We start from the raw sequence: 16,238 nt of genomic DNA, 5'->3' as shown, positions 1-16,238 counted from the left end.
TATAAGATACCCGCATTCGGAGGTGGGTGCCTGTACTGAAATATAAAATATTAAATACCCGCATTCGGAGGTGGGCACCTGAACTTGAAATATAAAATACCCGCATTCGGAGGTGGGTGCCTGAACTTTAAATATAAAATACCCGCATTCGGAGGTGGATGCCTGTACTGAAATATAAAATACCCGCATTCGGAGGTGGGTGCCTGAACTTTAAATATAAAATACCCGCATTCGGAGGTGGGTGCCTGTACTGAAATATAAAATACCCGCATTCGGAGGTGGGTACCTGTACTGAAATATAAAATACCCGCATTCGGAGGTGGGTGCCTGAAACTTTGAATATAAAATACCCGCATTCGGAGGTGGGTGCCTGAATTGAACATTGAAATACCCGCATTCTAAGGTGGGTGCCTAAATTGAAAATTGACATGCCCGCATTCTAAGGTGGGCGCCTGAACTTGAAATATAAAATACCCGTGTTCGGAGGTGGGTGCCTAAAATAAAAATATAAAATACCCGCATTCGGAGGTGCGTGCCTGCAATAAAATATAAAATACCCGCATTCGGAGGTGTGTGCCTGAATTGAACATTGAAATACCCGCATTCTAAGGTGGGTGCCTAAATTGAAAATTGACATGCCTGCATTCTAAGGTGGGCGCCTAAAACTTTGAATATAAAATACTCGCGTTCGGAGGTGGGTGCCTAAAATAAAAATATAAAATACCCGCATTCGGAGGTGGGTGCCTGGAATAAAATATAAAATACCCGCATTCGGAGGTGGGTGCCTGGAACTTGAATACAAAATACCCGCATTCGGAGGTGGGTGCCTGAACTGAAATATGAAATACCCGCATTCGGAGGTGGGTGCCTAAATTAAATTTTGAAGTACCCGCATTCTAAGGTGGGTGCCTAAATTGAAAATCGACACACCCGCATTCTAAGGTGGGCGCCTATATCATATCCACTTCCCATAGTGCAAAAAATGTAAATCCACATCCACTTTTAGGGTGTAGAAAAAAATAAATCCAAGTCCACTTTAGAAATAGTATTGTAAAAGGATATCCATATCTTAATCCATGTCCCGTTGTGACGGAAGTTAAATCTATAATTAACCCCCACAATTTGGTATGCGATGCAATATTTTGATCTTAAAAATACCTCATTCTAAAAAAATTTGATAATGATTTTAACATGTATGAAGTGATGACGAAATTGAGGAATTCTAACCAATAACAGGTGATCAAGGTCAGTGTCCATGATTATATGTATTCGATCCATCGATGAATGTCGCGAGCTAAAACAAACTGTTAGTGATAAGAATAAATAGCTGGGTCTGAAAGAATTATACTTACAACCCTTGGTTGAGAAGATGAGCTTGTGTCCACTGTTGCGATCGAAATTTCGTGATGAGTGGGACGATGTCCGCTGTTCGGCATAAGCTACCTTTGCATCCACGTTGAAGAATATTTGCATTTTGAAGAAAGTTAACTTTTGATCACGCCCATAATTTAACATATGCACCATGTTCATGTTAATTGGACATGTCTCAACAAAGAAAAATTGTGAGTTTAAAAGAAAATTGGTTGACTTGTGCATGTCGGGGAACTCGGCCCTTGAATTGATTTTTGTCTCGGTCGCATCCACGTTCTTCGATGTCTCACCACATATCTTGCTTTGCCGGGGAGTTTCAGTTATACAAAATGTATTTTGGAAATAAAAGTAATGAGATTTGGATGACTTTGAAAGGAAATACTTAGTGACTCTAATTTGTAAAATGACTTGATTTTTGAATTTATTTGCATTTTAGAAATATGGACAGATTCTTATTAAAAATGGTTAAATATTTAAGATAACTTTTATGCCATTTCTAAAATTTGTCCCAGTTTCAGTCCTGGAGATGCTTGATTCTGGACAATTGAAAAGCAAGAACTTATAACGAAAGTTTTTGAAAGTGATTTGACCGACTTCAAAATTTTGTCCCAGTTTCAAGTCCTGGAGACACTTGATTCTAAACAATCGAAAGGTGAGAAAGTCGTAATGAAAAATTTTTGAAAGTGATTTGACCGATTTCAAAAATTTGTCCCAGTTTCAAGATACTAAGACACATGAATTTAAATGGTGGGGAGACCAAAATCATGTATAAAAATCCTTATGTATTTTATAGGAGTCAAAATGTTTGGACAAACCGAAGATAAAAGTTTCAAAAATAGAAGGGCCGAACTCGTCTCGGGTTGCCTACGTATCCCCAAAGGAATCAGGCCAGACGTAGTTCGTGACCAAAATAAGAACGTTTGAGTTTTGGTTTTTAAAAAGGGGCCGAACCCGATGTGGGTTGCCTACGTATGCAAAAGGAAATCAGGCCACACGTAGTTCCACCCATACAACAAAACACTGAAAATATTTTTGAAAAAGTGGCCGAACCCGATGTAGGCTGCCTACGTATCCAACAGGAAGTCCGGCCAAACGTAGTTCCAACCACAATAAAGATACTGAGACACATGAATTTAAATGGTGGGGAGACCAAAATCATGTATAAAGATCCTTATGTATTTTATAGGAACCAAAATATTTGGACAAACCGAAGATAAAAATTTCAAAATAGAAGGGCCGAACCCGCCTCGGGTTGCCTACGTATCCCCAAAGGAATCAGGCCAGACGTAGTTCGTAATGAACATAAAGATTTTTGAGTTTGTTTTGTTTTTTTAATAAAGGGGCCGAACCCTATGTGGGTTGCCTACGTATCCAAAAGGAAATCAGGCCACACGTAGTTCCACCCATACAACAAAAATGCTGAAATATTTTGAAAAAGTGGCCGAACCCGATGTGGGCTGCCTACGTATCCAACAGGAAGTCAGGCCAAACGTAATTCCTAATGAACATAAAGATTTTTGAGTTTGTTTTGTTTTTTTAATAAAGGGGCCGAACCCTATGTGGGTTGCCTACGTATCGAAAAGGAAATCAGGCCACACGTAGTTCCACCCATACAACAAAAATGCTGAAATATTTTGAAAAAGTGGCCGAACCCGATGTGGGCTGCCTACGTATCCAACAGGAAGTCAGGCCAAACGTAGTTCCAACCACAATAAAGATACTGGAATGATTTGAAAAGATTGGCCGAACCCGATTTCGGCTGCCTACGTATCCAACAGGAAGTCAGGCCAAACGTAGTTCGTTTCAAACAGAATGGCAGAATCTTAATTTAAAAAGGCCGTAACAAAACATGGAGGCAACATGATAAAGGGAACAAAATGTTCTGGTTGATGCCTCCGGCCTATTACAAAAAGGAAAACTTAAACTTAAAATACTGAAACTCCCGGCGAAACGGGGCTAAGATAGAAGTCCAATTTTGCAACTCAAGTCCTGGCTCAGCAGCCTATAAAGTCAATATTTCAGCAAAGTCTTTGATTATCACAGCATGATCATCTTCATCTTCCACGAACAGGTTCTTGACTCCCTCTACGATGTCATCATAGGCAACTTCAACAATCAAATCCGCAGGTTTTGAGAAAATTTGATCAATGGTAGGAATAGGTTTTGGCAATGGAATATCTTTTCCTCTATTCTTTCGTGCTTTCTCCACTTCTTCTTCAGTTGGCTCATATCCCAAACCGAATGTAAACTGTTGCGTAGGGAGAACCACAGGCTCAACCCGCCCATTTAGTGTTTTCCCTAGCCCAAATCCAGGTTGGTACCCATTTCTTACCATTTCTTTTGCAACCATAATTGCGGCACATGACCTTTTGAACTCTTGAGTTTGACATACTTCACTCTCCTTAGTGACATTCACAACCTCCCAAGCGTGGTAAGCTGCTCCGTCGAACCCTCTTTCTGCCTCGATGAACGGGGTGGATTGCTCTATATAGAAAGACGTGTCTCCTTCTCCATGTATACATATTTGTTGCTGATCCCACTCGAATTTGACAGTTTGGTGCAAAGTAGATGGTACAGCCCCAGCCAGATGAATCCACGGCCTACCTAACAGCATATTGTATGATGTGGAAATATCGAGTACTTGAAAGTCCATAATGAATTCAACAGGGCCAATCAACACTTTCAACTCTATTTCCCCAATAGGACGCCTTGGAGCCCCGTCAAATGCTCGAATATTCATATCACTGGTCATGAGCTCGCTAACATTATATCCGATCTTCTTCAGACTTGTTAATGGACAGATGTTGAGTCCAGAACCCCCATCAACTAATACCTTAGCCACAAACATGTTACGACACTTGACAGTTATATGAAGTGCTTTGTTATGCATGCATCCTTCCGGCGGCAATTCTTCATTATCGAAGCTGATTCGATGACTGTCAAGCACGCGCTCAATCATCCCAGCTAACGCCTCACTAGTTGTTTCGCTTGGAACATATGCTTCATTTAAGATCTTCAACAATGCATTCCTGTGCATATCTGAACTCAAAAGCAAAGAGAGAATAGGAATTTGAGCATTGGTCTTTTTCAACTGATCCACAACTGAGTACTCACTAGCCTTGATCTTCTTCAAAAATTCTTCTGCTTCGGTTTCTGTTACGACCCTTTTGGGAGGTACGTTGATTTCCTTAACTTGCCCCAATCTAACTAGTTCTTCTGGAGAATAGCATCTTCCAGACCTCGTCATTCCTGACGTCTTAACCTTGTCAGTGGTCGTATCCTTTCCTCGACACTCCATCACAGTTTGTTGATAATTCCATGGTACGGCTTTTGTATCGAGCACTGGTAACTGATTTGGTGCTTGAACTACTTCCACAGGCGTTGATGACGCTCCTAATATCTCGACAGGCACACAACCCCTTATCACTACAGCTGGGTCATCAAAGTTTCCATCCATTACAACCATATTTATCGTAGCCCCATCATGTGTCGGTGGTTTGATCGTGATCTGTTTTGCTTCAATAAGATCTTCAACCTTATGCTTCAATGCGTAACAACGATCAGTGGAATGGCCTTTTACCCCCGAATGATATGCACATGTTTTAGTGGGATCAAAGCTTCTGGGTAACGGATCTGGAACTCTACCTTCCACAGGATATACTAAGCCCGAAGCTTGCAGTCTTTCGAAAACAACGCTCAGTGGTTCTCCCAATGGTGTGAAATTGCGAAATGGTTTATTTAGACGAGGTGCGGATGCATTGTTTGGATGATGAGGTTGTGATGGTGGAGCTGGGTATGTTGGTGGTCGTGGAGCTCGGTGTGCTGGTTGTGTGTGGTAAACAGGGTAGGATATTTGTAGTGATTGAGGTTGGTAAGATGACAAAGCTTGGTCATATGTATATGGAGAATATTGGAAATATTGTGAGTGGTGAGCGTTAGGCTGGTATCGTGGTGGTCGTTGATGGCGGTATGATGTGTTTCCCAAGGCCATTACCGATGCTGCTTCTTTTTCCTTTTTCTTTCCGTTTCCGAGAGCACCAAATTGTAAGGACCTACTAGTAGACTGTAAAGCCGCGAGACTTGTTATTCTTCTTGTTTTAATTCCATCCTCAATCATGTCCCCAGCTTTGATCACCTCTGCAAAAGTTTTCCCGCCCATTGTCACCAAACGTTCATAGTAGTCCGGTTCTAGCGCTTGAATGAAGAAAGTGACCATTTCTGTTTCCTCCATAGGTGGGTGTACCCTAGACGCTTCTTCCCTCCACCGTATAGCATACTCTCGGAATGTTTCGATCGACTTCTTCTTCAACTTTGTAATCGAAATTCTGTCAGGAGCAATCTCAACATGAAACTTATAATGATCCACAAAAGCATTTGCCAAATCATCCCAAGTACGCCATTTGGTTGTATCTTGCTTGGAATACCATTCTAAGGCTTTCCCACTCAAACTTTGATTGAACAATTTGACTCTTATCCCTTCATTTTTTCCTAAGCCAATCAACTTTTCACAATATACTTTCAAATGAAAGAAAGGATTTCCCGACCCATCAAACTTCTCAAATTTTGGAATCTTGTAACCTGGTGGCAATTCTACCTCAGGGAATGCGCATAATTCTTCGTATCTCACGCTTTGATTACTACCCAGTCCACGCAAACTTCTCATGGCATCCTCCAAACTTTTGAGCTTTCTATTTATCATTTCATCATTAACTGACCGTGTTTCATTTTCAACTTCGGCATAATGATCAACATCTGTGCGACACTGCCCTTGAATCTGTGTCATGGGTGGAGCTGTGGTATAAGTATACACTGGCGGAACTTGATGTGTATTGGTAACATCATGTGCCGGCGGTATGAACTGAGCTTTTGAAGAGGTGGCTGTAAATAAGAAAGGAGCATTTTGAGTGAGGTGTTCGGAGCGAACTGGTTGAGAAGTGGTAAAATAATTTGTTTGGTTAAATTCGTCCAAATTTGGAAATGGAGGTGGCACAGGCAAAGTCTGACGAACTCCCTGAGACGGAGTCATATGTGGCGGTGTTTGAGAAAATGACCGGTTATGAAGTACCATATGACTTAGTTCGGCAACTCGTCGCTCCAGACGAGCAATGGTCTCCGAATGTGTTTCTGATTCTTTGGAGGATGTGGGATCACTTGTGATTGGTAAACTAAGAGATGGCTCAGACGAAGTGGCTACATTGATCAAACTTTGTTCCATTTTAGAACGAGTCCTTTTGGTTAACCAGGTGATTAATGATGGATTGGAATCTGATTTCTTGGCTCTGGACCGTGTGAAATATGAATGCTCCGCCAGTTCCCCTTTTAGCACAAGTCAACCCTTTGTTTTTTTGAAAATAAGTTTGAAAAGAAAAAGATGAAACAAAAAAAGAGAAAAGGAAAATGAGTCAGTATACGGGAATGACATATTATTGCATATAAACACATTATTGCACATAATATATCGCGCCTTAAAATGCAAGGGACCTCTTCATGCCAGAGGTAGGCCTAACGAATATTTGAAGGACAAACATGTCTTTATATATCATTCGATAACTCCTCCTAAGAGTAATTTACAAGAATAATAAAATTATTACATGTCAATCAATAATACATCTCAAAACCAGCCTAAGATATCTAAAACTTCAACTTCATTAGTTTTCTTTGGTTGTCTTCAACCTGCGGCGTCAATTGAATGCTCTACGACAACCTGCAACAAAAAGGTTAGTTTCTTTGAAATATTTATCTATAGAGTACTAGGTCCACATATTCCACATATTTGTCCTTCAAATAATGCAAATAGATAATGAAAGCGTCACTTAGAGTCATAGACTCATTTGGACATTTGGTAAGGTTGACTAATGGACTTAATACACCAAGGGTACTAAGCCTCCTAGGTTTAAAATGATGCATGTTCTTACAAGGTTTTGGCTTCGCTCTACCCTAAGTAGACTAAGAATGGGTTTACTAGACACAAGGTTCCCGAGCGGACTGCTCGAGTGAGAAGGCTACGCGGTCCCCGTTACTCGGGCACCCCGCGCATACGCCAACTCTCCTAAAATTTGGATTCTACGAAAGAAATTTGCGGGTGCGCAAAACACACCTCGCGTGTAAGTGTGATAGTGTGAGTTTCCAGAAGTGAAAGAAGTATGAACGGAATGACAATTTAAGGAAAGCAGAAATATACATATTAAAAAAATGCATATAAGGAATGAACTACATTTAAAAGCATATAAAGCAACAAATATAAGGAAAATAAAGCAAAACAAAATATCCACAAATTATTTATTAACCTAAGTTGTTATGGTTAGAGCCTAAAATCCGCAGTGGAGTCGCCAAGCTGTCACACCCCATTTTAACCGGGTTTGATTTAAAGGGAGAGTGACGTATTGGTGATTCCTGTTTATTTCATTTTAAGGAGTCGCCACCTAATTAATTTAACGGTGAATTAGGACACCTAGATGCTAACTAAGGCAAAGTTAAAACTAAACCTCAAATAGTCTGCTTAACCAGTGTGATTCTAGGTAAGGGCTCTATATTATCCTAAAGGAAAGGGGTTAGGCATCCTTTAGAATCCGTTAACTTACGGTTATCCGACCAAACTTAGGTTAATTAATTTAGAGTAAATATAATGCTTAAACTTTGAGATGGTTCCCGAATGCCATTAAAGTTTTGAAAAGGAAAATAATATTAGTGAAAATAATACTTGCGAAAAATATAATATAAAAGAAAACCTTGAATGCCATGTTTAAAATAGGATTTATAAATGCTGCTAATGCTGTAAAAGAAAAATATGAACTGCTTAAGATAAGATTTATAAGTATTATGCTAAGGCTTTAAATAAGAAAGTCTATTGAAATAAGACTAATATTTTGTATAAAAAGGAATCTTAGGATACTTTATTTATAATAGTTGCTAATAGTTTTTAAAAGAAGTAGCATAATAAAAATGAAGTTTACGAAATATAATAATTTATAGATAAGTAGAAGAAGATGCAAACTTATGCAATGTTTTAATAAATATTTAAACAAAACTAAGCCATGAGGTATTAATTGAATATGAGTTTTAGAAGTGTGAATAAGAATACAAAACAGCTAATAGATCCATTTTTTTTTTTATTTATTCTTATCAACTGTGTTTACTTAAGAATATGTGTGGTTAATTCAAACTTGAGGAGTTATTTATAATGATGTTTAATTCAAACTGAGTTATCTATACCAAAGTTCATATTTGCATATTAATGACATTTATCAAGATGAAATATTTAGATGCTTGGTTTAATCCACCCGTCCCATTCAACTAACTTACTACTTTTGCTAAGGTTTATCTAAATTAATATAACAAACAAAGAATCAATTGCATAATACAAATAAAAATGCAAAAAAAAAGATAAAATAGAGGAATAAATAAGTTAAATGGGCTCAACCCATTTTTAAAACTGCCGTAATCTGGACTGTGACGGGAGTGGGCTCAGCCCACCCTTTTTAAGCATGCTGTGGGCTGTCCACATCTATTGGGCTTGGCCCAGAATTCATATTTTTTCCCTTTGCTGCAGATAGGGGGGGGGGGGGGGGCTGGATAGAGAGAGATCACATTGGGCTTTTAGCCCAAACCGAATGCGGAGGAAGACGAGTTTCTCGGACTCGTGTGCGAAGGTCATGCATAAAATGAAAGAAAAGAAGGGATTAGTATCTAAGCAAATGGATAAAGTGAAATACATAGAATATGAACTCAAAACAAATTAGTAAGATTGTGTATGGTCCAGGTATATTTGAAGTATACTTCGTGTATACATAGGTATACGATCTCGCTACCTTAATAACATTAGAAGCATTTATAACATATTGAGACACATAATCTGCTCAATAATGGCAATGAACGTTACAAGAACACTATCCAATATGCTAAGGAACACGATATCAACACAGTAGTAACAATGAATACCGCAAGAAAACTGCCCAATATGTTAAGGCAAACAACATTAGAACATTCACATATTAAGGCAGTGTTTGCCCGACATTAGCAGTGACGAAATCTTTTAACATAGAACTCAGATAACAATAAGATCAAGCATCTGGCTTAACAATATTTCAAGTCAAACTAAGGCATTCTTACCCCATAAGTTAAACTTTCAGTGCGCAGAATAAGAAATTGAAAATGATCATTTACACAGCTATTATATCTGCCCAGTACAGGATTTCAAACATGCAACACAGGCTTCCTAGAATACTAGATGAATTCACATATTCTCAGGCTATATTTCAGAATCCTTTGAGTCTTTCCCAAATACTCTGAGATTTTAGAGCTGAACCAAATTGAACTGAATTCATATTACGGGCCTCATGTTTCTGAAATAGAACCACAAGGAATATACCATAGTCTTGGTCACTTTCATGGCAAATAAATGTTAGTCAGTCTTAGCAAATCCATTTTTATCTCATAGGTTTACGGGTATACTTCTCATCAATAGAACATTATGAAGGCAATATTGAATTCAAACAATATATCGTAGAGGAAAAATCAGGTTGTATACAGATAGGTATCATGAATGACTTTAAACTCCAGCAATCAGACAGATATATAGGCATACTTTCAAATCCCACGTCAGTCTAAAAGAAAATCTAGTTTAACCAAACTGGCACAACATGTTTGGCTGAAAACATACTAGGTTAAACTAACCCACCAAGTATATTTAACCAGAATTAAACTAAACAATGATTGATGTATATACATACGTCTCCCCATATGGGACTGCTACGCATACTTCTGAGATAAGCAAAAACCCAAAAAACAGACAGCGGAATATGCTTAACTGATGTTAAAATTAATATCAACGGATAGGGATAGACAATTTGAACTAAAATACAAGATAGGCATACGAAATAAAAGATACAGGGGATTAATCTCCAACAAATTACGCCTAATAAACATTGACAAAACAGGAAATCGACCAACATAATCCAGGCATGATAAGCTGATCAAAACAACGACAAGAGCAACTGATTTCTATAGATTAAACACATAAAAAATGCGAAATGAAAAAGGAAAGGGGAATTACGCACCTTCTCCAGATGCAGCGAACAGGGAGGGTTTCGAGTCTCGGATGTACCTCAAAACTATTGAATCCAAGTTTACGGGACTCGGGTTCAACAACCACCCACAGAATAGCCGAAAAATTGTTTGGATCTCTTTTTTTTTTTTTTCGATATCCTGAACTATCACAAAGAACTACGAATTCGATATTCAAAAAGAAAAGAAAATTGGGGTTTTTAGCTCTGATCCTAGGGGAGGGTTCTGCCGCTAAAATCTCTTTTTTTTTTTATTTTTTTGATTCAAGATCTCTTTTTTGTGTAAGAGAAAAACTTCACTTCTTTTCTTCCTTTCTCTTTTTTCCCATCCCTTTTCCGTTTTCCCCCCTTTTCTCTTATAGAGCCTCTCTTTTAGGGTTTTGTTTATTTCTCTTTTTTAGATAGATGCGCGTGGGTGTCGGGGTATGGGTGTGACAGAGGAGAACGTGGTGGTGTCAGATGGTGTCGGGGTGAGTGGGATTTCGATGGGATGTCGGTGATGAAGTGGAAGTCACGAGGTGGAGATGGAGATAGTGGCGAGGGTGTCGGGTGTCAGGGATATCGGGTGAGTGGAGGTATAGTGACGAAGGTGGTGAGGATGATGGAGAGATGGGTGGAGACGGCGATGGGAGATGACGACGAAAGAGGGAGGCGGAGGAAAGGTGGAGGGAGGCGAGAGAGAAAGAGGAAAGGAAGTGAAGGGAGGCGAGAGAGAAAGAGGAAAGGAAGTGAAGAAGGAGGCGGGTGAAAATGTGGGGAAGCCCTAAGGGTTTCCCCTTTTTTGGACGAAAATGGGTCGGACCCAGTCCATTCAATTTTTTAAACTGGCTATTAAGAGAATAGGCTAATAAATTAAAACACGGATTATTCTAAAAATTGAGATAAGAGATACGGACTAGTCCAAAAAATATTAGGGGTTAATCGAACTTTGGTTTGGGGTCCGATAAGTCAAAATACGGACCGAGTGCAAGAAATAGTTTGTCTTCTAAATTTAAATAGAAGACCTAATTTAATTAATGATATACCGAGGGTGACAAAATATTGCTTAATACCAAAATGTGTGATTATTAGACTCGGGTAATAAAATCATATGGTGTTATAATAGCCGTGTAATAATATATGTTATTTTTCTTTGAAAATCCGCACTAAATAAATACTACTATTTAATTATGCAAAGATAAATGCTATGCGTGTGCGTAAGCTGGTAAAATACTGAAAATGATAAAAATTGTTAATAATAATAATAATAATAATAATAATAATTAGTAACTGTAATAGAATAATAAAGTGTCGGTATTGATAAAAGGCTAATAATTCCGTAAAATAATTATATATATTTTTTAATTTTTCTAAAAATATTAGAAGCGTAAAATAGATATTTTAGAAGAGAGGCGAGACAAAATTGGATGTCAACAGTAAGCATGGATTATTATTCCCTAAGCCAAAGATATAGTCATGCTATTTTGCATGTCAATTGTTCTAATATATAAAAATGTTATAAATAGTTTAGAATATAAATAGAAGTGAACGTAATTAGTGAAATTAACTACCCATTATTAAACTAAAATCCTTAATGTCACTGAGGTTTATCTAAATTAGCAAACAAAAATGTTAGTCATACAATACACGTTAAATGCATACAAAAAATTAAAATAGAGGGGTAGATATAATATAAATGGGCTCAGCCCATTTGGATTGCTATGATCCGTTTGCAGCTGGGCTTCGGCCCAGTAATAGTTTTTATGTGTTGTTGTTGTTGTCACACCTATTGGGCTTCGGCCCAGATTTTTTATTTCCTTGTTTGGCTGCGAATTGACTGCTACTATATGGGGTGGACTCGAGAGGAGTTGTGTTGGGCTTTTGACCCAACGTCAAAATGCGCGGAAGATGATGAGTCCCGAATTAAGACTCCATTTTTCTTCGATGTGTACATGTAATGAAAGAGATAAAGATTAGTGACAAGGAAAATGTATGCTAACAAATGAACTAAAAAAATAGACAAAGGAGGACGTGCGCTATTATGTTTGCAAATCTTTTGTAACAGATCCTTAATACATCTTCGAAAAACATTAAAGGAAGAAAACAAAAAATAGGGCAAGGGGACTGCCTATGCACATCAGTTCTCTAATTGAGATTCAATAAAAAGAAATAGAGAGGAGGTATGCAAACAAATTTTGATAGATCCCAATCCTAATGTAGGTGCAAACACGAACAATGAAGCATTCATTTCAACTCGGGAATATCTATCTCCTATCAATTCGATCCCATAACAATCAGAATTAATGAAACTTTCTACTGAGCTTAGTTAAGGACCTATCGCTATCGCAAATAATTTTAACTTCGCTTATGCTTAAACATGTTCGGAGATTGACTTTTAACAAACTATAAGACCTGGAAGAAATTCTTTTCAGAAGCGATTGTAGTTACAGCAGTTCATGACCATATAAGGAGCAGAAAAGTGGCTAAAATGCAACAGTTTCATTCCAAAGTGCAAACAACAAAATAGCTAAAGTATACCAGAAATTCCAGAACTCATCAAACACCTAAAAGGGGCATTATGTTTCTATAATGGGCTGAACAATTTTAGCACAAGAGGTAAACTAAGCCAGCTAAAAAAAAACAACAGCCAGCCGAAACTAAAATGTAACCTGCACAAAGAAAATTCTCGCTTATATCAGATACTTATCACAATATAGGGACTGAGTTTGATTCATGCTTTTGTCAAACAGGTAGATAGTCAATAACATCAATACAACAAAGATGGTCCAGAATGTATGATAAAAAGAGCTATCATGATTTGATTTATAGAACCTTCATAAAATATATTCCAGATATCAACAAATGTCGAAAGCTAAGACGTGAAACTTAATGTCTATTTATTATACATCAGTCGCAGCAACTACACGAGATAAGAAATGTGAACATATTTTCGAATCATGAATTGCAACAGCAAGACAGAAAATACACTGAAGCAAAATAAACATAATAAGCTGGGAGGAAAACACATCTTCTTCATAAACTAGTTATTTCGAATCACACCAACTTAAAAAGAGAACACCTAGTTAGAACAGAGTTATCCTCACTAGAGAGTGTCTCAACTTAACCATATTCTATTTTTTTAAGCTAACAAAATAACCCTGAAAATTCACAAGTTGTATTTTAATTGTACATAAGAGTATAGCAATAGTGACTTCTACATTTCTTTAGACTGTTATGATATATTCCCCTGCTTTCTTTTAGTAGAACATGGGAAGTTAAATGGAAAAAAACCCATTAAACTGAAAACTCTTTAATTACCAGATGAACATTTCTACTGGACTTTAACAGATTTGAAACCTCTTAAAATCAAACAAGACGAAACAAATCTCTGAGACTAAATCTCTGTTCATGTATACTCTCATAGGAAATTCTTTAGAGTTCGCTGGACTGAAATCAGACCACATTAAGGCTGACTTATTCCGTAAAATTTATACACCAGTTCCTAGCCTAACAGACACAAACAAGCAAACAATCATACTTTAATGAAAGCAATATCATCTTATCTGAGAACTAACAGATGGTTAAACCACTCTAAACTGGACTGACAATTATGACCATGCTAAATCAGAAGTCAAACACTATCGACGTGATCATCCACACATGAACTCATTCAAACAACTAAAACAAAATTGAAGTTAAACTAAACCAAAATAAGACATAAGCATATAGATGCTATCAACCATTAAACTGCAAAAAGGAAAAACTAAATACAAAATATACAGGAATCTCGTTAAGTTACCAACTAAGATTAGATTAATCGACAATAGAACACGCGTAAACAAACTAAACTGACTGAAATGACAGACATGTATGAACACATAAACATTTACCAAACTACCAAAAAAAAAACTGAAATTAGAGTATTTATAGAAGGATTGTTTACCTTCTTCAAGTACAATGAACTGGTCGTCGACGGCGTCGAATCTACTCTCTCGTTATGAATAGATTCAAAACTCAACTCGAAAATAAAAATGGTTCTGTTTAAAGTGCTTTTATCGAACAACGACGAAGGTTAATCGAATCGTCAAGACTTAACCTTTCCTCCCGAATTCGTATTTTCAACAAAAATGTTTTCTGATTTGAAGAGTTCCAAACCAGATAAAAGGATCAACATTTGTCACAAAACACTCATGTCCCTCAAAACTGAAATTCACTCCCTTTTTTTGTGTTGATTTCGGGTCTCAGATCCTTGTTTTTTTTGGGTCTCCTCCTTCGTCTTCTTCCTCTCCTCTTTCTCTGTTCGATCTCCCTCTCCTTTTATAGAGTAAGGAGAGAGCAGCGGTGTGGGGGAAAACGGTGAGTGGAGGTGGCAGGGAGCGTGATGAGACAGTCGTGGGGGCAAGGAGAAGTGGAGAGGAACGTGGGCGTGGGAGAGATGACGGAGGAGAGAGGAAGAAGAAAGAGAAAGGGGAGGGATATGCGGCTGAGGAGATGAAGAAAGAAGAGAGAGAAAGAGAGAGAGAGAGAGAGAGTTGAAGAGAGGGATTAGGGTAGATGATGATTTTTGTTTAAAATGATGGGCCGGTCGGGTCGGGTGATATGAGTAGGCTGGACCGGGTCGGTTGGTTGGTGTAGGAATTGGGCTGGTCCGTTTGATATTTTAGTTTGGGTTGAAAATGTGGGTTGGGTATTAAAATATGAGTTGTTTATTTGGGTAGGAGAATAACATTGTATTTGTATTTAGGGTCATTAATTTGGCTAAAAATTGTTGATCCTTCCTCCTCTATTTAATTATTTTCGGGTTTCTAATTTAATAACTATTGCAATATATATTATGCGAAGACAATAATATATAGAAAAAATAATGTTTTAACAAGGCGTTGTCTTGTAATTAATTTTACGAATCCGAACCCGAAAACGAAACGATGACTAACCATTTAAAATTTGTGATAAAGTAATGTTCATAATGTTGAAAATAAAAGTAGTGATATTAATAGTAGTAGCAATAAAATATTGTAAAAAATAAAGTATTTAGCTCGTCAGTAAATTTAGAAACCCGAGTAAATTAAATAAAAAAGGGACAAAATTGGGTGTCAACAGGTCCTTCAGGGACAATAAAATATTGAAAAAAATAAAGTAACAAGTAGCACATAGAACAAACATGTATGGTCACGTATCATATACAAGTAAAGTGTAAAGGAATCATGAAATCAGCCAAGATGGATATAGTTCACCAAATAATCAGTCAAATATATGAGTGGATGAAGCAATGCAATGAAACAGTCACTTCTCTCACTCCACTCTCGTACACACATGCTAAGGGCAGTGCTTCAAAGCCATGACCCATGGGGACCCGCGAAGTCCATGTACCACTTATGCTCTTTGGGAGAAATCTCGGAGGCTATCAATCACTCTCAATCTCTGGCAAAGACTTCGGAGTCTCTCTGTTACTCTCAATCTCCGGCAAAGACCTCAGAGTCTCTCAATCACTCACCTCACCATCATCACAAGAATAATATGAAAAACATGTGATGCATGATATCAATTTCAACAATATCACCAATATACAATCAGCAAGTACAAGTCATATTACTATCCACCGTTCAATTATCAATATTACAACTCCTTTCCACGTGATGAGTGAGCTAGTATGTGACGGAGATACACACAGGTGATAATCATATAAAATAACACATATGACGACAAGCCCACATAACAGCTGATAGAACCAACTTAATTGGAATTCACCTCCACTCCATGCCCGAAGGCCTAACATGCTATCCCCGCCAATTTCTACAAGTGCATACGATTTTCTAATCAAAGTCT

General features: G+C 37.8%; 1 long non-coding RNA gene across 1 annotated transcript; it reads right to left on the bottom strand.

The window, feature by feature from the left end:
• Positions 1-11,966: 11,966 nt before the first annotated feature.
• LOC132602949 (uncharacterized) lies at positions 11,967-14,960 on the bottom strand. The gene is made up of 2 exons (XR_009567902.1): positions 14,356-14,960; positions 11,967-12,351 (listed from the first exon to the last, which is right to left on the bottom strand). It is a non-coding gene; the product is annotated as an uncharacterized LOC132602949 (long non-coding RNA).
• Between the last annotated feature and the right edge of the window lie 1,278 nt (positions 14,961-16,238).

The sequence above is a fragment of the Lycium barbarum genome, chromosome 7 (genome assembly GCF_019175385.1).
Source record: "Lycium barbarum isolate Lr01 chromosome 7, ASM1917538v2, whole genome shotgun sequence".
NCBI lineage: Eukaryota > Viridiplantae > Streptophyta > Magnoliopsida > Solanales > Solanaceae > Lycium > Lycium barbarum.
The sequence above is the reverse complement of the archived record's forward strand: the minus strand, read 5'-3'. Positions and strand labels throughout refer to the sequence as shown.